Source organism: Ranitomeya imitator, chromosome 6 (genome assembly GCF_032444005.1).
Source record: "Ranitomeya imitator isolate aRanImi1 chromosome 6, aRanImi1.pri, whole genome shotgun sequence".
In the NCBI taxonomy this organism is placed as follows: Eukaryota; Metazoa; Chordata; class Amphibia; order Anura; family Dendrobatidae; genus Ranitomeya; species Ranitomeya imitator.
In genome coordinates, this window is record NC_091287.1 from 341,031,684 (window position 1) to 341,058,631 (window position 26,948).

The window sequence follows — 26,948 nt, forward strand, 5'->3', positions numbered from 1 at the left end:
CTTTACCAAAAAGCTCTATCTTGGTCTCATCTGTCCACAAGATGTTTTCAAAGAAGGATTTTGGCTTACTAGGTTACATTTTGGCAAACTGCAGTTTATCTTTGTCTGTAAGCAGTGGGGTCCTCCTGGGTTTCCTGTCATAGCAGTTTCATTTCATTCAAATGTTGATTGAGAGTTCCCGCATCCTGAGCCTGCAGGACAGCTTGAATTTCTTTGGAACTTGATTGGGGTGCCCTATACACCATCCAGACTATCCTGCGTTGCAGCCTTTCAGCAATTTTTCTCTGCTTCCATGTCCAGGGAGGTTAGCTACAGTGTCATGGGTTGTAAACTTCTTGATTATGTTGCACAACAGGGTCAAAGGAACATCAACATCTCTGGAAATGGACTTGTACACTTGGGATTGTTGAAGAATTTAGTTCCCAAAGTCCTCAGATCGTTCTCTTTTTTTCTCTTCTCCATGCTTAGTCTGACATACACAATGCAAATATTGAGTCAACGTCTCCCCTTTTCATCTGGTTTCAGGGGCGATTTTTCATATTGCCCACACCCACTACTTGCCACAGGTGAGTTTGTTTCAAGCATGTGATGCTCCATCAAAGTGGTTTACCCACAATTTTAGAAAGGAGCCAACAATGTCTGGCCCATTTGGGGGGTTTTGTGTGAAATTATTTCGAATTTGACTTTTTTTGTGGTGTTCCAATACACACAAAGGAAATAAACATGTGCAACTGCAATAATTTTCTGGAATAAACACTGTAGTGTGCCAACAGCCATGACCGTATGTAAATGACCTCTTTAAGGCTATGGGGAGGATGCTACCTAGAAGATAACTCTGAAGGTACCGTCACACGCAGCAACTTTCCAACGATCACGACCAGCGATACGACCTGGCCGTGATCGTTGGAAAGTCCTTGTGTGGTCGCTGGAGAGCTGTCACACAGACAGCTCTCCAGCGACCAACAATGCCGAAGTCCCCGGGTAACCAGGGTAAACATCGGGTTACTAAGCGCAGGGCTGCGCTTAGTAACCCGATGTTTACCCTCGTTACCATTGTAAATGTAAAAAAAAAAAAAAAAAAAAAAAAAAACACATACCGTACTTACATTCCGGTGCCTGTCACGTCCCCCGGCGTCCGTTTCCCTGCACTCCTGCATCCTGTGTAAGCGCTGGCCGTAAAGCAGAGCGGTGACATCACCGCTGTGCTCTGCTTTACGGCCGGCCGGCGCTGACACAGGATGCAGGAGGAGTGCATGGAAGCGGACGTCGGGGACGTGACAGGCACCGGAATGTGAGTGTTTTTTTTTTTTTTTTTTTTTACATTTATAATGGTAACCAGGGTAAACATCGGGTTACTAATCGCGGCCCTGTGCTTAGTAACCCGATATTTACCCTGGTTACCAGTGAACACATGTCTGGATCGGCGTCACACACGCTGATTCAGCGGGTGATCCAGCGACGAAATAAAGTTCTGGCCTTCTAGCTCCGACCAGCGATGTCGCAGCAGGATCCAGATCGCTGTTGCGTGTCAAACACAACGATATTGCTATCCAGGACGCTGCAACGTCACGGATCGCTATCGTTATTGTTGTAATGTTGTTCATTGTGAAGGTACCTTGACTCCAGAGCTAATTTTACATGGAGGAGAGTTACCAGTGTGAGACAAATAACCACAGAACAGGAGAAATTAAATAGCTGGGTGAACCAATCCTTTCTAATATGGAGTGTTTTCTCAGTGGCATGAATGCTGACAAACACTTTGCAGCCTTTAGGCAGGTAATAAATCTCAGATAGTAATGATATGTCTGAGCCGATTATTTACTGCGGAGCTGAGGAAGGTTAGAATGTGAATGTTTGGCATGACTAGGTGTACGCAGAAAAAAGAATGGTCATAGAAAAAAAGGAATATACCTACTTATTTTGGATTAGAGGAGATAAAAAAAAGTATATGGGGAGGAGAAAAAATGAACTTGTGCTTATTGGCTCTCTCGACTATAGTCTTTAGGCCTCATTCAGACTTTTGTGCTTCACTGTCTAAGTATGTGTACAGACCTTGGTTCAAGGATATTCTGCAGGTCTCTGACCCGAATTTGATAGCCTGGTGTATGACTATAAGCCTGATCCTGTCTTATTCGGGTCAGGAGATGTGAGGCCAGTCTATTCACAGCAGCCCATATTCAGACCATGATAGACGTACATACATCTGAAGGAGTCCTTAGGAAGATGCATAAACGGTAAAAACCTCCTGTAGGTCTCCTTCACACTTTTTTTTTTTTTTTTTTTACAGTACCATCAAAGGTTTTATCCTAATATATTGCAGTCATCATATTACATAGCACTGTGTACTTACAATTGCTTATTTTTATTTTATACCCGGTTAGTTTACCGTATATACTCGAGTATAAGCCGACCCGAGTATAAGCCGACCCCCCTAATTTTGCCACAAAAAACTGGGAAAACTTATTGACTCGAGTATAAGCCTAGGGTGGAAATGCAGCATTTACCGGTGAATTTCAAAAATAAAAATAGATCATTATTTCCCCATAGCTGTGCCCCATATAGTGCTCTGCACCGTTCATTTTGTCCCATAGCTGTGCCCCATACTGTGCTCTGCACCGTTCATTATTGCCCCATATCTGTGCCCCATATACAATGCTCTGCACCGTTCATTTTGTCCCATAGCTGTGCCCCATACTGTGCTCGGCACCGTTCATTATTGCCCCATATCTGTGCCCCATATACAATGCTCTGCACCGTTCATTTTGTCCCATAGCTGTGCCCCATACTGTGCTCGGCACCGTTCATTATTGCCCCATATCTGTGCCCCATATACAATGCTCTGCACCGTTCATTTTGTCCCATAGCTGTGCCCCATACTGTGCTCGGCACCATTCATTATTGCCCCATATCTGTGCCCCATATACAATGCTCTGCACCGTTCATTTTGTCCCATACATGCTCCACATAAATCTGTGCCGCCACTGCTGCTGCAATAAAAAAAAAAAAAACACATACTCACCTCTCTTGCTTGCAGCTCCCAGCGTCCGGTCCCGGCGCATCCATCTTCCCGGCGTCTCTCACTGACTGATCAGGCAGAGGGCGCCGCGCACACTATATGCGTCATCGTGCCCTCTGACCTGAACAGTCAGAGCGCAGAGACGCCGGGAAGATGGAGACGCCGGGAAGATGGAGCGGCGGCTGGAACGCGGACAGGTGAATATTACTTACCTAGTCCCAGCGATCCTGACGCTCCCTCTGCCTGTCATAGCTGTCTTCGGTGCCGCAGCTTCTTTCTCTATCAGCGGTCACCGTTACCGCTGATTAGAGAAATGAATATGCGGCTCCACCCCTATGGGAGGTGGAGCCGCCTATTCATTTCTCTAATGAGCGGTCCCACGTGACCGCTGAAGAGGGGAAGAACTGCAGCACTGAAGACTGTGGGACGGCACGGACAGCGCCAGGATCGCTGGGAGTAGGTGAGTATGCCTCAGCGCCCTCACCCCCTCACCCGCCGACCCTGCCACCCACCTTGACTCGAGTATAAGCCGAGAGGGGCACTTTCAGCCCAAAAATTTGGGCTGAAAATCTTGGCTTATACTCGAGTATATACTGTAATTTAAATAGGAAGTCTCTCTTCCCTGCACCAATCATTCCTCACCAACTTCTGACTCAGCTGGTCCCCTTCCCCTCCCCTTCCAGCCAGGGACTTTTGCTGGGACTTCAGAGTCATGCAGGGAAAGTCGACCTCCTGTTTCTGCATAGGGCTAATTAGGATTCAGCTAATCAGTTTTCGATTAGCTCTATGACATCAGATGATTAAAAACAGAAGAATTAACAGGGTAGAAAGCTAAAATGAGCAATTGTAAGTACAAAGTGCTATATAATGTGATTGCAGTATATTAAGAGGATAAAAATGTTGATGGGAGGGTTTCTGCTAAATGAAAACCTGTAAATGCAACAGCCGTGAAATCACATGGGAGAGTCATGTCCGAGGTGGCTGAAAGGGCAATTCCAGCCATTTTTTGAAGTCTGGTTGGGTGCGAGGCTATATTCAATATAGGTTAGAATACTTTTTTTGTGGCATATATGGAGGGTTTTACCCTAATATTCTAAACTACATGCCTAAGCATCACATCCTTTGTGCTGCTTAAATGCACTTGGGTTTTAAATCAGATATTTATGTGTAGAAATTCCACTCTTCCCCACCTATAACTGCTTCCATTAATGCAGAAGGTCTTTTGCACTGTATTTTAAACCATGGCAGCAGTGAATTGCATCATAATATCCACTAATGAGATGAGCTATTGATGCTGAGGGATGAGGCCTGGCTCATAGTTCGGGAACCAGTTACTCCCTGGGGTTTTGCCACGAGGGTTTCCAAACTTCTCAAGTTGGTTTCTTAGTTCTTTTGCCAACGTTTTTTGTTCTGTTAAGATCTTTTTTTGACTGCACCTAATGGTCCTAGATCAAACCAGTCAGCGGCTTGAGACTATTACTCTAGTCTTAAGGCCCCTAAGTCTGTCCTCCAGCGCTGTGCTCTGCTCTCCTCCTGTTCTGGCTGTGAGCGTCGGTCAGCCGGAAAGCAGAGCGGTGACGTCACCGCTCTGCTCTCCGGCCGCTGTGCTCATAGACAGTACAGGAGGAGAGCAGAGCACAGCGCTGGAGGACAGACGGCTGTAGGTAAGTATGTACTGTTAGTTTTTTTTTTACTTTTAGGATGGTAACCAGGGTAAACATCGGGTTACTAAGCGCGGCCCTGCGCTTAGTTACCCGATGTTTACCCTGGTTACCGGCATCGTTGGTCGCTGGAGAGCGGTCTGTGTGACAGCTCTCCAGCGACCAAACAGCAACGCTGCAGCGATCCGGATCGTTGTCGGTATCGCTGCAGCGTCGCTTAATGTGAAGGGGCCTTTACCCTATTAAACTTAACAGTTGGCATTGTGCAGTTGCTACAAAGGGTTTCTCCGGTCATGCATTGTACACATCGGTCTGCCAAAAGTTGAAGCGCGATTCCAGAAAATTCCCATATTGACAAAAGTCTAGTGGTTCATTCCTTTTTGACCATTCTAGTCAATAATTTGCTTTTTTTATGATGTCCTTAGAGTTGTTTATATCTGATCTTATTTGGAATAGGAGTCAGTGATGCCTTCAATGGATAGTCCTGCTACAGGAGGTTATGGACTACTTGATATTAATTCTTGGTTGCGGCACTTACCGTACTAACTTTTTACTGGCTACAGACATTGTGACCTTGAGTTGGCATACGGCTGAGTTTTTGTTGCTCCGAGACATTGCCACCTCGTAGTAAAAGCTCTTAAAGTAGAATTAGTTGACAACAGAAACTTGATTTGTGTGACTTGTTCCTACAGCTTTTTTTATATGGATAATTGTGCAGAAAATGCCTGGGACCTCTAATTAGTAGGGGTGTTTTTCCGACCTGTGGCCATGTTGTGTACAGGCTATTAACTGCTGTTAAGGTTTTTGGTCTGAGCTAGGATATCCGAAGCTCCTCTTTAACAACAAGAGCCCGTGAACGAAGGACTACAGCTTTTTCTTCTCAGTAGGCCACAATGTACCGGCTTCAAGAAACTTTTATTTTTATTTTTTGCAGTCTATAGCTGAATGTTTTGCCTGAACAAAGAAATGTTAAAATCTGAGTTTTTGATCTATTGTCAGAGGTAGACTTGGAGATATTTCAAATGACTTTCAGGCAAATTGTTGTAGCAAAACAGTGGAAAAGTCCAGCAGGATATTGGCATATAAATAAAGCGCTATGGGCGTCAGGAAGACCTCATGTAGGCTGCTGAATTAATGTTCTTTGCCTCATAATTTAATAATATAGAGCAGTGCTTCACTCGAAACCCTGATTCAGTCACCTCTAATAGAAATGTAGTGTTTTGTTTTTTTCTTAGAAAAAGATGATTCAGAATGGTACAGTTTTGGAAATACGTGGAAAACTATATCAAAAGCCAATATTTGTGCTGAACATTCAAGCATTTGTAGCGGTACATTCACAATGCATATTTTTGCAGTGGCCAATTTTCTAGCAGAAGATTTTTCACAAAATTTCTTTTCACGAGTTTTGTAATCCAAGTGTCTGTCTGATTGCTTTTATTCAGTGTTTTCTGGATGTTTTCTAATACATTAAAGCATTAAAGAAAACTTTAATGTTTTTTTTTTTTTTTTGCACGTGGAAAAGCCCCCATTGACTTATATTGTAAACTAGCTGAAGAGCCCGGCATTGCCTGGGCATAGTAAATATCTGTGGTTAGTTATAGCACCTCATCTCTCGTTTTGCCCCTCACATCTCTCATTTTGCCCCCCTCACATCTCTCATTTTCCCCCCTCACATCTCTCTATTCTCCCCCGTAAGGCTATGTGAACACGTTCAGGATTTCTCGCAGAAAATTCCTGAGAAAAACCTGAAATTTTCTGCAAGAAATCTGCATGCGTTTTTGATGCGTTTTTTTCCGGACATTTCCCAATGCATTTTGTAGTGGGAAATCCCCCCCCAAAAACGCAAAATTAATGAACATGCTGCGTTTTTTACCGCGATGCGTTTTTTTTTTTTGGCGGAAAAAAACATGTCCACAAAACATGCGGAATTCATTCTAAATGATGGGATGCTTATTGTATGCTGTTATTTTTGCAGTTTTATAGCGTTTTTATCGGGAAAAAACGCGAAAAAACAGCAACATGTGCACACAGCCTAACACTTGTCATTTCGGCCTCACATCTATCATTTTCCGATCACTCCACTATTTTCCCTCACTCCTCTCATTTTGCCCTCGCACCTTTTCATTTTCACCTCACACCTCCCATTTTCCCCTCAGTATATACATGTTTGTCATCTCCCTTATATATAGTATACACCTGTATGTCATCTCCTGTATATAGTATATACCTGCTGTATGTCATCTCCTCCTATATATAGTATATACCTGTCATCTCCTCTTTTATATAGTATATACCTGTATGTCCTCTCCTCCTGTATATAGTATATACCTGCTGTATGTCATCTCCTCCTGTATATAGTATATACCTGTATGTCATCTCCTGTATATAGTATATACCTGTATGTCCTCTCCTCCTGTATATAGTATATACCTGTCATCTCCTGTATATAGTATATATCATCTGCTCCTGTATATAGTATATACCTGTGTGTCATCTCCCCTGTATATAGTATATACCTGTATGACATCTCCTGTATATAGTATATACCTGTATGTCATCTCCTCCTGTATTAGACCTCGTTCACACGTTATTTGGTCAGTATTTTTACCTCAGTGTTTGTAAGCTAAATTGGCAGCCTGATAAATCCCCAGCCAACAGGAAGCCCTCCCCCCTGGCAGTATATATTGGCTCACACATACACATAATAGACAGGTCATGTGACTAACAGCTGCCGTACTTCCTATATGGTACATTTGTTGCTCTTGTAGTTTCTGCTTATTAATCAGATTTTTATTTTTGAAGGATAATACCAGACTTATGTGTGTTTTAGGGCGAGTTTCATGTGTCAAGTTGTGTGTTGAGTTGTGTGTAGCAACTTTTTGTGTTGAGTTGCATGTGACAGGTTAGTGTAGCAAGTTGTGTGCAGCAAGTTTTGCGCGTGGCTAGAAGGGGCTGTCCAAGTAGTGGACACTTTTTTTAATAGACATGCTTTGCCATGATGGCACCCTATCCTGATTTTGGCACTATGGAGCCCTAAAAGTGGTACATGAATATTGTGTAATATAGTACAATGGGCTGTACTTTTATTAAATAAAATACAATTAGCTGCTTATTCATTTTAATAAAAAAAAATTAAAGGGAGTTATCCAGGACTTTAACCCCTTCATGACCCAGCCTATTTTGACCTTAAAGACCTTGCCGTTTTTTGCAATTCTGACCAGTGTCCCTTTATGAGGTAATAACTCAGGAACGCTTCAACGGATCCTAGCGGTTCTGAGATTGTTTTTTCGTGACATATTGGGCTTCATGTTAGTGGTAAATTTAGGTCAATAAATTCTGCGTTTATTTGTGATAAAAACGGAAATTTGGCGAAAATTTTGAAAATTTCGCAATTTTCACATTTTGAATTTTTATTCTGTTAAACCAGAGAGATATGTGACACAAAATAGTTAATAAATAACATTTCCCACATGTTTACTTTACATCAGCACAATTTTGGAAACAAAATTTTTTTTTGTTAGGAAGTTATAAGGGTTAAAATTTGACCAGCGATTTGTCATTTTTACAACGAAATTTACAAAACCATTTTTTTTAGGTTAGGGACCACCTCACATTTGAAGTCAGTTTGAGGGGTCTATATGGCTGAAAATACCCAAAAGTGACACCATTCTAAAAACTGCACCTCTCAAGGTACTCAAAACCACATTCAAGAAGTTTATTAACCCTTCAGGTGCTTCACAGCAGCAGAAGCAACATGGAAGGAAAAAATGAACATTTAACTTTTTAGTCACAAAAATTATCTTTTAGCAACAATTTTTTTATTTTCCCAATGGTAAAAGGAGAAACTGAACCACGAAAGTTGTTGTGCAATTTGTCCTGAGTACGCTGATACCTCATATGTGGGGGTAAAGCACTGTTTGGGCGCACGGCAGGGCTTGGAAGGGAAGGAGCGCCATTTGACTTTTTGAATCAAAAATTGGCTCCACTCTTTAGCGGACACCATGTCACGTTTGGAGAGCCCCCGTGTGCCTAAAAATTGGAGCTCCCCCACAAGTGACCCCATTTTGGAAACTAGACGCCCCAAGGAACTTATCTAGATGCATAGTGAGCACTTTGAACCCCCAGGTGCTTCACAAATTGATCCGTAAAAATGAAAAAGTACTTTTTTTTCACAAAAAAATTCTTTTAGCCTCAATTTTTTCATTTTCACATGGGAAACAGGATAAAATGGATCCTAAAATTTGTTGGGCAATTTCTCCTGAGTACAACAATACCTCACATGGGGGGGTAAACCACTGTTTGGGCACATGGTAAGGCTCGGAAGGGAAGGAGCGCCATTTGACTTTTTGAATGAAAAATTATTTCCATCGTTAGCAGACACCATGTCGCGTTTGGAGAGCTCCTGTGTGCCTAAACATTGGCGCTCCCCCACAAGTGACCCCATTTTGGAAACTAGACCCCCCAAGGAACTTATTTAGATGCCTAGTGAGCACTTTAAACCCTCAGGTGCTTCACAAATTGATCTGTAAAAATGAAAAAGTACTTTTTTTTCACAAAAAAATTCTTTTCGCCTCAATTTTTTCATTTTCACATGGGCAGTAGGATAAAATGGATCATAAAATTTGTTGGGCAATTTCTCCCGAGTACGCCGATACCTCATATGTGGGGGTAAACCACTGTTTGGGCACACGGCAGGGCTCGGAAGGGAAGGCGCGCCATTTGACTTTTTGAATGGAAAATTAGCTCCAATTGTTAGCGGACACCATGTCGCGTTTGGAGAGCCCCTGTGTGCCTATGCATTGGAGCTCCCCCACAAGTGACGCCATTTTGGAAACTAGACCCCCCAAGGAACTTATCTAGATGCATATTGAGCACTTTAAACCCCCAGGTGCTTCACAGAAGTTTATAACGCAGAGCCATGAAAATAAAAAATAATTTTTCTTTCCTCAAAAATGATTTTTTAGCCTGGAATTTCCTATTTTGCCAAGGATAATAGGAGAAATTGGACCCCAAATATTGTTGTCCAGTTTGTCCTGAGTACGCTGATACCCCATATGTGGGGGTAAACCACTGTTTGGGCGCACGGCAGGGCTCGGAAGGGATGGCACGCCATTTGGCTTTTTAAATGGAAAATTAGCTCCAATCATTAGCGGACACCATGTCACGTTTGGAGAGCCCCTGTGTGCCTAAACATTGGAGATCCCCCAGAAATGACACCATTTTGGAAACTAGACCCCCAAAGGAACTAATCTAGATGTGTGGTGAGGACTTTGAACCCCCAAGTGCTTCATAGAAGTTTATAATGCAGAGCCGTGAAAATAATAAATACGTTTTCTTTCCTCAAAAATAATTATTTAGCCCAGAATTTTTTATTTTCCCAAGGGTTACAGGAGAAATTGGACCCCAAAAGTTGTTGTCCAGTTTCTCCTGAGTACGCTGATACCCCATGTGTGGGGGTAAACCACTGTTTGGGCACACGTCGGGGCTCAGAAGGGAAGTAGTGACTTTTGAAATGCAGACTTTGATGGACTGGTCTGCGGGCGTCACATTGCGTTTGCAGAGCCCCTGGTGTGCCTAAACAGTAGAAACCCCCCACAAGTGACCCCATTTTAGAAACTAGACCCCCCAAGGAACTTATCTAGATATGTGGTGAGCACTTTGAACCCCCAAGTGCTTCACAGACGTTTACAACGCAGAGCCGTGAAAATAAAAAATCATTTTTCTTTCCTCAAAAATGATGTTTTAGCAAGCATTTCTTTATTTTCACAAGGGTAACAGGAGAAATTGGACCCCAGTAATTGTTGCGCAGTTTGTCCTGAGTATGCTGGTACCCCATATGTGGGGGTAAACCACTGTTTGGGTGCACGTCGGGGCTCGGAAGTGAGGGAGCACCATTTGACTTTTTGAATACAAGATTGGCTGGAATTAATGGTGGCGCCATGTTGCGTTTGGAGACCCCCTGATGTGCCTAAACAGTGGAAACCCCTCAATTCTAACTCCAACACACCCCTAACCCTTATCCCAACTGTAGCCGTAACCCTAATCACAACCCTAACCCCAACACACCCGTAACCCCAACACACCCCTAACCCTAACCACAACCCTAATTCCAACCCAACCCTAGCCCTAAGGCTATGTGCCAACGTTGCGGATTCGTATGAGATTTTTCAGCACCATTTTTGAAAAATCCGCGGGTAAAAGGCACTGCGTTTTACCTGCGGATTTACCGCGGATTTCCAGTGTTTTTTCTCCGGATTTCACCTGCGGATTCCTATTGAGAAACAGGTGTAAAACACTGCGGAATCCGCACAAAGAATTGACATGCTGCGGAAAATACAACGCAGCGTTCCCGCGCGGTATTTTCCGCACCATGGGCACAGCGGATTTGGCTTTCCATATGTTTACATGGTACTGTAAACCTGATGGAACTCTGCTGCGGATCCGCAGCGGCCAATCCGCACCGTGTGCACATAGCCTAATTCTAAAGGTATGTGCACACACTGCGGATCCGCAGCAGTTTCCCATGAGTTTACAGTTCAATGCAAACCTATGGGAAACAAAAATCGCTGTACACATGCTGCGGAAAAACTGCACGGAAACGCAGCGGTTTACATTCCGCAGCATGTCATTTCTTTCTGCGGATTCCGCAGCGGTTTTACAACTGCTCAAATAGAAAATCGCTGTTGTAAAACCGCATTGAAATGCGCAGAAAATACATGGTAAATCCGCCATAAATCCGCAGCGGTTTAGCACTGCGGATTTATCAAATCCGCAGCGGAAAAATCCGCAGAGGAACAGAATACGTGTGCACATACCGAAACCCTAACCCTACCCCTAACCCTACCCCTAACCCTAACCCTAACCCAACCCCTAACCCTACCTTTAACCCTAACCCTAACCCTACCCCTAACCCTAACCCTAACCCTAGTTCTTACCCCAACCTTAGTGGAAAAAAAAAATATTTTTTTTATTGTCCCTACCTATGGGGGTGACAAAGGGGGGGGGGGTCATTTACTTTTTTTATTTTTTATTTTGATCACTGAGATAGGTTATATCTCAGTGATCAAAATTCACTCTGGAACGAATCTGCCGGCCGGCAGATTCGGCGGGCGCACTGCACATGCGCCCGCCATTTTGGAAGATGGCGGCGCCCAGGAAAGAAGACGGACGGTCCCCGGGAGGCTAGGTAAGTATAAGGGGGGGGAGATCAGGGCACGGGGGGGGGGCGTCGGAGCACGGGGGGGGGTGGACCGGAACACGGGGGGGTGGATTGGAGCACGGAGTGGGGGATCGCTGTGCGGGCGGGTGGATCGGAGCACGGGGGGGGGGGGGGAATCGCTGTGCGGGGGGGATCGCTGTGCGGGGGGGGGGATCGGAGTGCGGGGGGGTTTGATTGGAGCACGGGGGGTGTGATTGGAGCACGGGGGGAGCGGAGCACAGGACCGAGGGGAGCAGACCGCAGATCGGGGGGCTGGGGGGGCGATCGGAGGAGTGGAGTGGGTGCACATTAGTGTGTCCAGCCATGGCCGATGATATTGCAGCATCGGCCATGGCTGGATTGTAATATTTCACCATTTTTTTAGGTGAAATATTACAAATCGCTCTGATTGGCAGTTTCACTTTCAACAGCCAATCAGAGCGATCGTAGCCACGAGGGGGTGAAGCCACCCCCCCTGGGCTAAACTACCACTCCCCCTGTCCCTGCAGATCGGGTGAAATGGGAGTTAACCCTTTCACCCGATCTGCAGGGACGCGATCTTTCCATGACGCATATGCTGCGTCATGGGTCGGAATGGCACCGACTTTCATGACGCAGCGTATGCGTCAAAGGTCGGGAAGGGGTTAAAAAAATGTTTTTACATATGGTGCAAAGAATTGACAGGCATGTAGACCTTCTCCTCTGCTCTGTTGATGGGGCTGCACTGCAGACGTCTTGCTGATTGACCGCCGGCCTGTTAGGTAACTGGGAGAGCAAGGCAAAGAAAAATATCACATCAGCTTATGCTCTCCAGTGTTATTCAGCCTAAGGGGGCGGTGCACGGACAGAGACCACTGGCCGGCTCCGGAGGGAAAATGATCAGGTGCAAGCAACCCAGCAACTGCCATGGAAAGAACTCTAAAAAGATTATAAGTAACTATTAACATTTCACAAGGGAAAACAAACTACCGGTAAAAAGAAACATGGTATGCATACGTGTTTCAAGCACTAAGACTCTTAATCATAGTTACTGATTAATAATGTTTTTTTTTTTTTTTTTTTTTTTTTTTTAGTCCTTTCCATTGCAGTAGCTGGGAGTCAGCTGTCAATCAGCATGACATCGGCAGAGACACACTGCCAACAAAGCAGAAGAGCATATGCTGCTCCGTCAATGTGGCCTCAGCGGAAGCCGCAGGATCGCCATCAGGAGTGGTACATGACTGCTCTGAGCTGGCAGAAGTGGCAGGTAGTCAGCTGCTCCCTGCCCGTAAATTGTAGTTTAAGAAATTATATTCTCCTCTGCATACGATGTAGCTTTGTGTCGTGGCTCCTGCGTAGGCGTACTGATTTGCCCTGTTGAGGGCAGAGTAAAGTACTGCAGTGTGCAGGCGTTGGGCCTTTCTGAGCTTTCCCTGTGCACTGCAGTACTTTGCTCTGCCCTCAACAGCAAGGAAGAGGACGTCATCATATGAAGATGGGAGTTGCTGGACCAGGACCTGCAACGTCCACCGGACCGCCCCTGGGTGAGTATAATCTAAAGGTACCGTCACACTGAACGATATCGCTAGCGATCCGTGACGTTGCAGCGTCCTGGATAGCGATATCGTTTAGTTTGACAGGTAGCAGCGATCTGGATCCTGCTGTGCCATCGTTGGTCAGAGCAGAAAGTCCAGCACTTTATTTAGTCGCTGGATCTCCCGCAGACAGCGCTGAATCGGCGTGTGTGACGCCGATTCAGCGATGTCTTCACTGGTAACCAGGGTAAACATCGGGTTACTAAGCGCGCGTTTATCCTGGTTACCAGCGTAAGCGTAAAAATACAAACACTACATACTTACATTCCGGTGTCTGTCCCCCGGCGCTGTGCTTTCCTGCACTGGCTGTGAGCGCCGGCCAGCCGTAAAGCACAGCGGTGACGTCACCGCTCTGCTTTACGGCTGGCCGGTGCTGACAGTGCAGGAAAGCACAGCGCCGGAGGACAGACACCGGAATGTAAGTATGTAGTGTTTGTTTTTTTACGCTTACGCTGGTAACCAGGGTAAACATCGGGTTACTAAGCGCGGCCCTGGTTACCAGGGGACCAGCATCGTTGGTCGCTGGAGAGCTGTCTGTGTGACAGCTCTCCAGCGACCACACAGCGACGCTGCAGCGATCGGGATCGTTGTCTAGATCGCTACCTTAACTTGTTTTTCTTATCTTTCAGGTTACATTGGGGGCTTATCTACAGCATTACAGAATGCTGTAGATAAGCCCCTAATGGCGGTGGCCACAGCTTATATGCGAAAAATGAGGTGACAGATTCCCTTTAGTAACGACTTGATACAGAACTAATTGGGATATACTACTAGAGTCCCATTAGGCAGTGTTAATTGTTTTCATAACAGGAATAAACCACATTCCATGAAATATTACTTTTGGTTAAAGGGGTTGTCTAGTCACATCATGTTAATGACTTAACCACTGGGTAGGTTTTCTGTGTGTGATTGGTTGGTGTGTCACATTCGGCACCAGCCCCAAGGTCGGTCAGATGTCGTCGCACATAATGGCATTTCAGAATGCAGCTACGTTCAAGGTGTAGCCGATCAATGGGGTTGTTGGGTGTCCGACCCCCACTAATCTCATATTGACAACCTTCCCCTATAGAAAGGTCATTAATCTGTGACCCGACAACCCCTTTAAACATTTAGGGTATGTGCACACATTAAGTATTTGGCACAGAAATCTCTGCATCTCTTGGCAAGAAAAATGTACATTTTTGCTGCGTTTTTTACTTGCACTTTTGCAGATTTTTTTTTTGCCCGCTTGTTAATGTGTTAAATCTGTAGCAAAAATGCTAAAAGAATTGACATGTGGCAGATTTAAATCTGCAAGTCACAAGTGAGCAATGTGTGCATGGGACGTCAGGATTCTCATTCACATTGCTGACATCAGGAGACCATTCAGGATTTGTGACAAATCTGCTCTGCAAAAAGTGACGGTGTGCACATAGCCTAATAGTGTAGTAGTTTTTCGTCGTAGTCACTGTGAACCAATTGGTAATGCTGAGTGTAGGAAGTCTGGATGACATGGTGGATGGCATTACCTGGCTGGATTTAGCGTTTGTGTGTTCTCCCCGTGTTTGCTGGGGTTCCCTCCGGGCACTTCAGTTTCCTTTCACTCTCTAAATAATTTCCTGATTGTGACTTTGGATTGTGATCCCCAATGGAGACAGTAATGCAGAATTCTGCTGGCGCTATCGATCAGTGAGCACTATAAATAATGCCGCGGGAATGAAATGCTTTGAAGAGCAGCTGGAGCCGGTCCTCCGAAGTGATATTCTATTTTCTCCTAGCAATCGAAAGAATTTATGAACTGAAACAGGATTTCCTTCTAATAGTTTGTTCTCAATCCAATCTGTTTAGCAATTAATTTCATGCTTCGTTGAGCGGCCATCCTGCCAGCGAGAAGATGGGGTATACTTTGCATATTGGATTGACTGCTAATCCATGCAACTCTTAAGGCTGCTTTCAGCCAAAATGTGACATTTTACTGCAGAACCTGCACCACTATCTAATAGCGTATGTTTCCACAGTCAGGAATGGCTGAGTATTTGCTCAGGATTTGACGCAGGTAAAATCAGCATCTGAGGTCACTGGCAGATCACATGCGTTTTTTGTGTTTTTTACATGTGTTTTTCATGGGTTCTTTTCTCAATGCCTTTTTCATTACATGTGTTTTTTATCACTTGAAATAAAGCTTATTGAAAGTTGGCTTCAGGAAAGGGAAAAAAAAGTGATTTCCTGTTTGCAGATATGGTACGTGCACACAGTCAGTAAAGCTGCAGATTGGACGCTGCATACATCTGCAGCGTCCAACCCGCAGCGGCCAGATGTTACAGCATAGTGGATGGGATTTCATGAAATCCCATGTCCACTATGCGTTCAAAGATGCAGGCAACAGACTTGCGTATACACACATGCCGCGCGTGTTTATCCCCTTAGCGACCGCTGATACGCCTTTTAACGGCGGCCGCTAAGGGTACTTAAACCACAGCGCCGTTAATTAACGGCACTGTGGAAAAAGTGAATAGCGCCCCCCAGAGTCGGATTTTCTCCGGGGTCTCGGCTGCTGGGGGTAGCCGAGACCCCAGAGAACATGATTCGGGTTTTTTTTTACCGACTCCGCATTTGCGATCGCCAGTAATTAACCGTTTACCGGCGATCGAAAAAAAACAAACAAAAAACGCAATCTCTTTTTAATTTCTCTGTCCTCCGCTGTGATCGCACATCAGAGGACAGAGAAAAGGGGTCCCAGATAGCCCCCCGATACTCACCTATCTCCCCCGGTGCTCCTCGTGGCTCCCGGTGGGCGCCACCATCTTCAAAATGGCGGGCGCATGTGCAGTGCGCCCGCCGGCCGGCCCCGGGAGAATCTTTGGGGTCTCGGCTGCTGGGGGTAGCCGAGACCCCAAAGAGCATGATCGGGGTCGATTTTACCGACCCCTGTTTTGCGATCACCAGTAATTAACGGTTTACCAGCGACCACAAAAAAAAAAAAAAAAAAAGCAAAGTATAATTCTCTGTGTCCTGATGTGATCACACATCAGAGGACAGAGAAATAGGGGGATTCGGGGACCCTATCATACTTACCGGTGTCCCTGGGTCCTCCTGCTGCTCCTCCTGGCCGCCGGCATCTTCTGGGCAAAAGAAAATGGCGGGCGCATGCGCAGTGCGCCCGCCATCTGTCTCCATCTGCCGGCCGGCAGGAGAAGAGCAGTTGGGGCTAAAATTAGGGTTAGGGCTAGGGTTAGGGCTAAATTTAGGGTTGGGGCTAAATTTAGGGTTAGGGTTGGCGCTAAATTTAGGGTTAGGCTTCTTTCACACTAACGTTGGTACGGGGCCGTCGCAATGCATCGGCCCGACATACCGATGCACGTTGTGAAAATTGTGCACAACGTGGGCAGCGGATGTAGTTTTTCAACGCATCCGCTGCCCAATCTATGTCCTGGGGAGGAGGGGGCGGAGTTACGGCCACGCATGCGCGGTCAGAAATGGCGGATGCGGCGTACAAAAAAACGATACATTGAACTTTTTTTGTGCTGACGGTACGCCAAAACACTGATCCAGTGCACAACGGACGCGACGTGTGGCCATCCGTCACGATCCGTCGGCAATACAAGTCTATGGGCAAAAAACGCATCCTGCGGGCACATTTGCAGGATCCTTTCTTGTCCAAAACGACGCATTGCGACGGATGCCAAACGACGCAAGTGTGAAAGTAGCCTTAGGGCTAGGGTTAGGGTTGGGGCTAAGGTTAGGGTTAGAGTTGGGATTAGGGTTAGGGTTTGGATTAGGGTTGGTATTAGGGTTAGGGTTGGCATTAGGGTTACACTTGGGATTAGGGTTAGGTTTGGGATTAGGGTTAAGGTTAGGGTTGTGATTGGGGGTGTATTGGGATTAGGGTTAGGTTTGAGGTTAGGGTTGAGATTAGGATTAGGGGTGTGTTGGATTTAGGGTTTTGATTAGGGTTATGGTTAGGGTTGACATTAGGGTTGTTTTGGGGTAAGGGTTGTGATTATCGTTAGGGTTAGGGTTAGTGATTAGGATTATGGATCAGGTTGGGATTAGGGTTAGGGGTGTGTTGGGGTTAGGGTTGGAGCTAGAATTGTGGGGTTTCCACTGTTTAGGTACATCAGGGGGTCTCCAAACACGACAGCCAATTTTGCGCTCAAAAAGTCAAATGGTGCTCCCTCCCTTCTGAGCTCTGCCGTGCGCCCAAACAGTGGGTTACCCCCACATATGGGGCATCAGCGTACTCGGGATAAATTGGACAACAACTTCTGGGGTCCAATTTCTCCTGTTAACCTTGTGAAAATAAAAACTTGGGGGCTACAATATCTTTTTTGTGGAAAAAAAAAATATTTTTTATTTTTATGACTCTGCATTATAAACTTCTGTGAAGCACTTGGGCATTCAAAGTTCTCACCACACATCTAGATAAGTTCCTTGGGGGTCTAGTTTCCAAAACGGGGTTACTTGTGGGGGGTTACTACTGTTTAGGTACATCAGGAGCTCTGCAAACGCAACATAACGCCCACAGGCCAATCTATCTAAGTCTGCATTCCAAAACGGCGCTCCTTCCCTTCCGAGCTCTGCCGTGCGCCCAAACAGTGGTTTACCCTCACATATGGCACATCAGCGTACTCGGGATAAATTGGACAACAACTATTGCAGTCCAATTTCTCCTGTTACCCTTGTGAAAATAAAAACTTGGGGGCTACAATCTTTTTTGTGTGAAAAAAAAATATTTTTTATTTTCACGACTCTGCATTCTAAACTTCTGTGAAGCACTTGGGCATTCAAAGTTCTCACCACACATCTAGATAAGTTCCTTGGGGGTTCTAGTTTCCAAAATGGTGTCACTTGTGGGGGGTTTCCACTGTTTAGGCACATCAGGGGCTCTCCAAACGCGACATGGCGTCCAATCTCAATTCCAGCCAATTCTGCATTGAAAAAGTCAAACAGCGCTCCTTCACTTCCAAGCTCTGCGGTGCGCCCAAACAGTGGTTTACCCCCACATATTGGGTATCGACGTACTCAGGAGAAATTGCACAACAACTTTTGTGGTCTAATTTCTCCTGTTACCCTTGTGAAAATAAAAATTTGTGGGCGAAAAGATCATTTTTGTGTAAACAAAAGCGATTTTTTTATTTTTTATTTTCACGGCTCTACGTTATAAACTTCCGTGAAGCACTTGGGGGTTCAAAGTGCTCACCACACATCTAGATAAGTTCCTTAAGGGGTCTAGTTTCCAAAATGGTGTCACTTGTGGGGGGTTTCCACTGTTTAGGCACATCAGGGGCTCTCCAAACGCGACATGGCGTCCAATCTCAATTCCAGCCAATTCTGCATTGAAAAAGTCAAACAGCGCTCCTTCACTTCCAAGTTCTGCGGTGCGCCCAAAAAGTGGTTTACCCCCACATATGGGGTATTGGCGTATTCAGGAGAAATTGCATAACAAAATTTATGGTTACATTTCTGTTTTTACACATGTGAAAATAAAAAAAATGGTTCTGAATTAAGATGTTTGCAAAAAAAAGTTAAATGTTCATTTTTTCCTTCCACATTGTTTCAGTTCCTGTGAAGCACGTAAAGGGTTAATAAACTTCTTGAATGTGGTTTTGAGAACCTTGAGGGGTGTAGTTTTTAGAATGGTGTCACACTTCCTTATTTTCCATCATATAGACCCCTCAAAATGACTTCAAATGTGATGTGGTCCCTAAAAAAAAAAAATGGTGTTGTAAAAATGAGAAATTGCTGGTCAACTTTTAACCCTTATAACTCCCTAAGAAAAAAAAATTTTGTTTCCAAAATTGTGCTGATGTAAAGTAGACATGTGGGAAATGTTATTTATTAACTATTTTTTGTGACATATCTCTCTGATTTAAGGGCATAAAAATACAAAGTTTGAAAATTGCAAAATTTTAAAAATTTTCGCCATATTTCCGTTTTTTTCATAAATAATCGCAAGTAATATCGAAGAAATGTTACCACTAACATGAAGTACAATATGTCACGAAAAAACAATCTCAGAATCAGCGGGATCCGTTGAAGCGTTCCAGAGTTATAACCTCATAAATTGACAGTGGTCAGAATTGTAAAAATTGGCTCGGTCATTAAGTACCAAATTGGCTCTGTCACTAAGGGGTTAAAGACCACAGCATGTTATTTACGATGCGGAGACACTCCGTCCTCCACCGTAAATTTCCCATAGACTATCATTACATGCGGTAAAAGCGCCTTTAATTATTAGTCACATGCGTAATAACTGCATGACCGCAGCATACTACGCATGTTTACTAATTTACATATGTTGAATCTTGTGTCACATCTGGAAGTACGTGACGGGCCAGTGTCACACTTGGGAGTGTGATGTGAGAAACTTGCGCAAATGTGATATCGGCCACACAGGAATATGTAATGTCCTTTCTTTCTTTTTTTTTTTTACTAAATAAATATATATTTTTTTGTTTAAAAATGGCGTGGGCTCACGTTCAATTTTTCAAACCAGCAGAGGGAAAGCCAGCAACTCGGGGCCGATGTTTACAGTCTAGGAAGGGGTTAATACCCATGGATCTTCCCAGGCTATGAGTATCAGCCGCAGCTGTATACTTAGCCTTTAATGGCTATTAAAATAGGGGGACCCCCCAAAAAAATGGTGTGGGGTCCCCCTATAATTAATAACCAGCAAAGGATAGGCAGACTGCTGCGGACTGATAGTAATAGCCTAGAAAAGGACCATGAATATTTCCCCCCCCCCCCGGCTATCAGCAGCTCATAGCCACCCCAGAAATGGCGCATCTCTATGATGCGCCAATACCGGCACTTAGCCTTGCTCCTCCCATTACCCCACTTGCCCTGTAGTGGTGGCAGGGGGGGTAATAGTTTGGGGGTTAATGTCACCTTTGTATTGAAGGTGACATCAAGCCTGACTTAGTAATGGACAGGCGTCAATAAGACACCTATCCATTGCTAATCCTATAGTTGTTACTTTATTTTGGCTATGTCTTTATTTAACCTGTATTTTAATGAACTAAAACACCACACAGTTTTCCCATCTTTATTGTTCTGCTAATTCCCCCCCGAATCCCTCAATCTCCTGCAAAAAGAATTAAAATAATATACCAACACAAACACTCCCTGTTCCAACATAGTCTTTAATAACGAGTCTCCCACGACGAGTCCAGCTCTGCTACATCTGCATGCCTGACCTCCAGATATAGCAGAGCTTGTAGATGACAGCCGGAGATAACTCTTCGGGGGTCACCTGCATAACAGTCAGCTTATTGTGAGAACCAGCGTAGTGACCGGAGGTCACGTGCACGGCAGTTCTCGTGGTGAGCGCAGTCATGGCGAGAACTGCAGTGGATGCGGACTTCTGGCGGTCACAAGGTAAGACATTGTTTAAATTAGTTTGCATGCGTAGTAAGCTGCGTTTCCACAGTTATTATGCATGTGACTAATGTTAGTCTATGGGAAATTTACACTGTGGAAACGGAGTCTCTGCATCGTAAATAGACATGCTGCGGTCTGGAAAGATGCACCGCATGTCCGGATACACAGGTATGCCGCCTGTGTCTCTCAACGCATAGTGGAGATGGGATTTCATGAAATCCCCTCCACTATGCTGTAACATCTGGACGTCAAACCCGCAGCATTTCCTGACCGTGGAAACATACCCATAAAGCTCTTAAGTGCTGATTTTGTTAAAGGGGTCATCCAAGTTAAAAAAAAAACAAAAAAAAAAAAAACCTATTCTCCCTCCAGCTGATCGTTCAGTGGTACTCCATTTTTGTTACATGTGTCGTGCAGGTGATCACTGTGTTTTATTACTGGCGTCCATGGCTTACTGGCATCCATGGCTCCTCTTTGACAGGTAGCACTGATGGAGAATCAATGCTCGATTGTCAGGAGGGGATGGGGGCGTAAGTGAACTTTTTATTTTTATCAGACTTTTGCAGCCTTTTTTATGGCACAGACTGCAACAACCGTGGCACACGCTGCAAACACGTTTCCTGCAGCGGTGCTCCAGGTGCGCAGAACGTCTGTGGAGAAAATCTAATCTACCCGAAGATTTCATCCATTATAAGTTCATGCTAAAGACATACAATTCTGCCCTTCACCTCTCCAAACAAACCTACTTCAACACCCTCATCACCTCCCTTTCCAATAACCCTAAACGTCTCTTTGACACGTTCCAGTCCCTACTCAACCCAAGAGAGCAGGCCCCAACCACGGATCTCCGTGCTGACGATCTGGCCAATTACTTCAAAGAAAAAATTGACCACATTCGACAGGAAATCATCTCCCAATCTCTTCATACCATGCACTGTCCTCCCTCCCCCACTGCATCTAGTTCACTTTCTGACTTTGAAGCAGTTACAGAAGAAGAAGTAAGCAGGCTCCTTGCATCTTCTCGCCCGACCACTTGCACCAGTGACCCCATTCCGTCACATCTCCTCCAGTCCCTTTTCCCGGCTGTCACCTCTCACCTAACAAAAATATTCAACCTTTCCCTCACTTCCGGTATTTTTCCCTCCTCATTTAAGCATGCCATCATACATCCATTACTTAAAAAACCATCCCTCGATCAAAACTGTGCCGCTAATTATAGACCTGTCTCTAATCTTCCCTTCATCTCTAAACTCCTCGAACGCCTGGTCCACTCCCGTCTTACCCGCTATCTCTCAGATAACTCTCTTCTCGACCCTCTTCAATCTGGCTTCCGCTCTTTACACTCTACTGAAACTGCCCTCACTAAAGTCTCTAATGACCTACTAACAGCTAAATCTAATGGTCACTACTCCATGCTAATTCTCTTGGATCTCTCTGCAGCATTCGACACTGTGGATCATCAGCTCCTCCTCACTATGCTCCGCTCCATCGGCCTCAAGGACACCGTTCTCTCCTGGTTCTCCTCCTATCTCTCTGACCGATCCTTCACTGTATGTTTTGCTGGTTCCTCCTCCTCTGACCTTCCCCTTACTGTTGGGGTTCCTCAAGGATCAGTCCTAGGCCCCCTACTCTTCTCGTTGTATACTGCCCCTATTGGACAAACAATCAGTAGATTTGGTTTCCAGTACCATCTCTATGCTGACGACACCCAATTATACACTTCTGCTCCCGATATCACACCAACCTTTTTAGAAAACACCAGTGATTGTCTTACCGCTGTCTCTAACATCATGTCCTCCCTCTATCTGAAACTAAACCTGTCAAAAACTGAACTCCTCGTGTTCTCTCCCTCTACTAACCTACCTTTGCCTGACATTGCCATCTCCGTGTGCGGTTCCACCATTACTCCAAAGCAACATGCCCGCTGCCTTGGGGTCCTACTTGATTCTGACCTTTCATTCACCCCCTACATCCGATCACTGGCTCGCTCTTCTTACCTGCATCTCAAAAACATTTCTAGAATTCGCCCTTTTCTTACTTTCGACTCTGCAAAAACTCTGACTGTTTCACTTATTCATTCTCGTCTGGACTATTGTAACTCTCTACTAATCGGCCTCCCTCTTGCAAAACTCTCCCCGCTCCAATCTGTCCTGAATGCTGCAGCCAGGATCATATTCCTCACCAACCGTTACACCGATGCCTCTACCCTGTGCCAGTCATTACACTGGCTACCCATCCACTCCAGAATCCAGTACAAAACTACTACCCTCATCCACAAAGCACTCCATGGCTCAGCACCACCCTACATCTCCTCTCTGGTATCAGTCTACCACCCTACCCGTGCCCTCCGCTCCGCTAATGACCTCAGGTTAGCATCCTCAATAATCAGAACCTCCCACTCCCGTCTCCAAGACTTTACACGTGCTGCGCCGATTCTTTGGAATGCACTACCTAGGTTAATACGATTAATCCCCAATCCCCACAGTTTTAAGCGTGCCCTAAAAACTCATTTGTTCAGACTGGCCTGCCGCCTCAATGCATTAACCTAACGATCCCTGTGTGGCCTATTTATAATAAAAAAAAAAAAAAAAAAAAAAGGTTCCTCGCATCATGTTCTCATACACTTTATGCAGTATTAGCCCTCTGTGTCTGTACTGCTACATACTTAGGCAGTTAACTGGTTCATGCAGCTTTACATGAACACCTGAGCCTTACAGTATAGCTGGTCCGAATAACTAAAGCAATTGTTACCATCCACCTCTCGTGTCTCCCCTTTTCCCCATAGTTTGTAAGCTTGCGAGCAGGGCCCTCACTCCTCCTGGTATCTGTTTTGAACTGTATTTCTGTTATGCTGTAATGTCTATTGTCTGTACAAGTCCCCTCTATAATTTGTAAAGCGCTGCGGAATATGTTGGCGCTATATAAATAAAAATTATTATTATTATTATTATGTATTGGTGGTCAACCTCCACATTTTTAGTATGTATTGCTCTGAATGAATTCTTCTATGAAAATCCACAACTGTGATTGTCGCGGTTATTAAAATCCGCCCCGAGCCTTGAATCTGCTGCAGATTTCTTATGCTATGAGCTACTGGTTGTATGTTCACAATGGTATTGACCAAAACTGCTCCCAACCCAGCAAAAAACTTACCTCTGCCTATATTTTAGGACAATTGAAAAGACAACAGAAGTGATATCCTTGTGTGACTTGTTCTGCGAGGTTGTCGGAGTTTTGCAGGTCAAATGAGTTTCATCCAGTGAGCTAAGGGTTCGTACAAAGAGAGATTGTTTAGACTAGAAAAAGCGTCCTGTTCCTCTAACACGTGTGCCCTCCTGTGCACTGTGCTCTTTATCTGCTTGCTCTAACAGAAATGGTTGTTTTAACAACCTCCGAATTATAAACTTTATCTGCTGCTTAATCTTGACTTCACCCTGCCATCGGTGACTTGAGGAACTACATTTCAATGATCTGCCCATCTGTCACCAGCATAAGTCATAGAACGTGCCCCTGTTATTAGATACCTTTGATTTTTAAACAGAGTGTTCTCTTAAGGTACCGTTACACTAAACGATTTACCAACGATCACGACCAGCGATACGACCTGGCCGTGATTGTTGGTAAGTCGTTGTGTGGTCGCTGGAGAGCTGTCACACAGACAGCTCTCCAGCGACCAACGATGCCGAAGTCCCCGGGTAACCAGGGTAAACATCGGGTTACTAAGCGCAGGGCCGCACTTAGTAACCCGATGTTTACCCTGCTTACCATTGTAAAAGTAAATAAAAAAAAAAAAACACTACATATTCACATTGCTGTCACGTCCCCCAGCGTCAGCTTCCCTGCACTGTGTAAGCGCCGGCCATAAAGCAGAGCGGTGACGTCACCGCTGTGCTCTGCTTTACGGCCGGCCGGCGCTGACACAGTGCAGGGAAGCTGATGCCGGGGGACGTGACAGGAATGTGAGTATGTACTGTTTTTTTTCTTTTACTTTTACAATGGTAACCAGGGTAAACATCGAGTTACTAAGCGCGGCCCTGCGCTTAGTAACCCGATGTTTACCCTGGTAACCAGTGAACACATCGCTGGATTGGCGTCACACACGCCGATTCAGCGATGACAGCGGGTGATCAGCGACCAAAAAAAAGGTCCTGATCATTCCCAGCGACCAACTATCTCCCAGCAGGGGCCTGATCGTTGGTCGCTGTCACGCATAACGATTTCGTTAACGATATCGTTGGTACGTCACAAAAAGCAACGATATCCTTAACAAAATCGTTGTGTGAAGGTACCTTTAGGCTATGTGCATACGTTCAGGATTTCTTGCAGAAATTTCCTGAGCAAAACAGCTCGTTTTTTTCCACAGCAATGATATAGTGGGAAATCCGCAAAATTAATGAACATGCTGCATTTTTTTACCGCGATGCTTTTTTTTGCGCATCATGTGCACAAAAATTGCAGAATGCATTCTAAATGATGGGATGCATAATGTACGGTATGTGTTTTTTATGCGTTATTATAGTGAACAATCCACAACGTGTGCACACAGCCTAAGGCTTCTTTCACACTTCCGTCGGCAGTGTCTCGTCCTAATGCGTCGGGAAGACATGCTGACGGATGTCGATTAAAATAGTGATACAACGGAGGGAACGCATCCAGTGTTATGACGGATGCTTCAGCTGAGCTTTTCCGGTGTAGAAATGGGAGTTGGTATTCAGGGCACGAGAGAGAGATTTTCTCCTTCCTTAAAAATCCTTCTGGGCATGCTCAGACGGAAAAAAGTGATACGTCGCTGGATTCCTGTGTGTGACGGTCAGCGACGGATCCTGCGTCGTTGAGCGATTTTTCCGACGTGCAGAAAAAAACGTTCCTCTGAACTATTTTCCGACGGATCCAGTGCACAACGGATGAAACGGATGGCCATCGGTCACAATCCGTCGCTAATACAAGTCTATGGGAAAATGCAGGGTCCTGCAAATTTTTTTTTTTTTTTTTTTTTTGCAGGATCCTGCAAATTCAAAAATCGACTGATTTCGACGTGAGACAAAAGACAGAAGTGTGAAAGAGGCATTATTAGGGGTCCGGAAGCTGGGTGTACATCCGAGAGACGGAGCAGGAGCTATGTACAGGAGAGGCAGGGAGGAATAATAGGACGCCATGATTGCTTGAGGTATCTAGACCTCAATATACAGTTGTGACTAATCTACTTGTGGGGAAGTGCATGATCATCGTGTAATCCATGGATAGATTGCAGTGGAAAATTAATGTTTTCTTCCAATATCTATACAAATAATGGTTATATTGGAATGTGTTCTTTAACACTACCCCAGCTTATTTTTTTATTTTATTGCAGCACTTGAGTAGTGCCAATAACGTAAGTTCTCTGCCCCAACTCTTATACTTAGCAGCTGCCATCTTCATCTATTCTCGGCGCCGCTCTGGTCCTCTTCTGCAGTTTGTGACCTGCCGGATGGCTCCAGTGTTTGTTGGGCGATCCAGAAATCACTACTCCACGTAAGTCTGAGAGCCAGAACACTCTTCCCATAGACGTGACCATTACCTCTGACTTCCGTTCAAGCAGAAGTTGCGGTCACAATATGGCGCCTCAGGACTGGAGTGCACCAGTTAGACCTGTTGACAGTGGCTGGTACGTATACTATGGTCAGGGAACCCGGATTAGTAGCACCACTCCAGCGCTGAAATAATAAAAACACTGGAATGGTGCTTTAAAAGGAGTTTGGAATCTTAAAAGTTCAAGAAATTGATCATTACTCTGTTACCGTGTTTTGTCTTTGTTATTTTGGCTACTAAAGTAATTGCTTATTCTTTTGTACACTAGTATTATTGTATTATTTATACATTACTTACCAGAGATGAGCAAATCATTTTTTTTAAAGATTTGGATTCGTCAGATTCACCAAATTTTCCCAGGAAATTCAATTTGTGGCGAAGCAAAAGTATTTCCAAGAGTCCAATCGCTCTGAAAAACATGTACTGTATGTATGGCGCTATTCCCTTTTCCTCACTCTAAGTTGCACTATTTTAAGGCCAAGTTCACATTTTGCAGTTGCTGTCAGTTTGTCTATGTGCACACAATCAGGAGTTTTTGGTTTTTTGCCTTTTTATTTCGGCAGTTTTCCGCT

General features: G+C 44.8%; 1 protein-coding gene across 1 annotated transcript in view; it reads left to right on the forward strand.

Moving 5' to 3' along the window:
• The window catches only part of PARD6G (par-6 family cell polarity regulator gamma), a 164,723-nt gene that overhangs the window by 12,143 nt on the left and 125,632 nt on the right, over positions 1–26,948 (forward strand). The gene's annotated exons all lie outside the window — the stretch shown is intronic.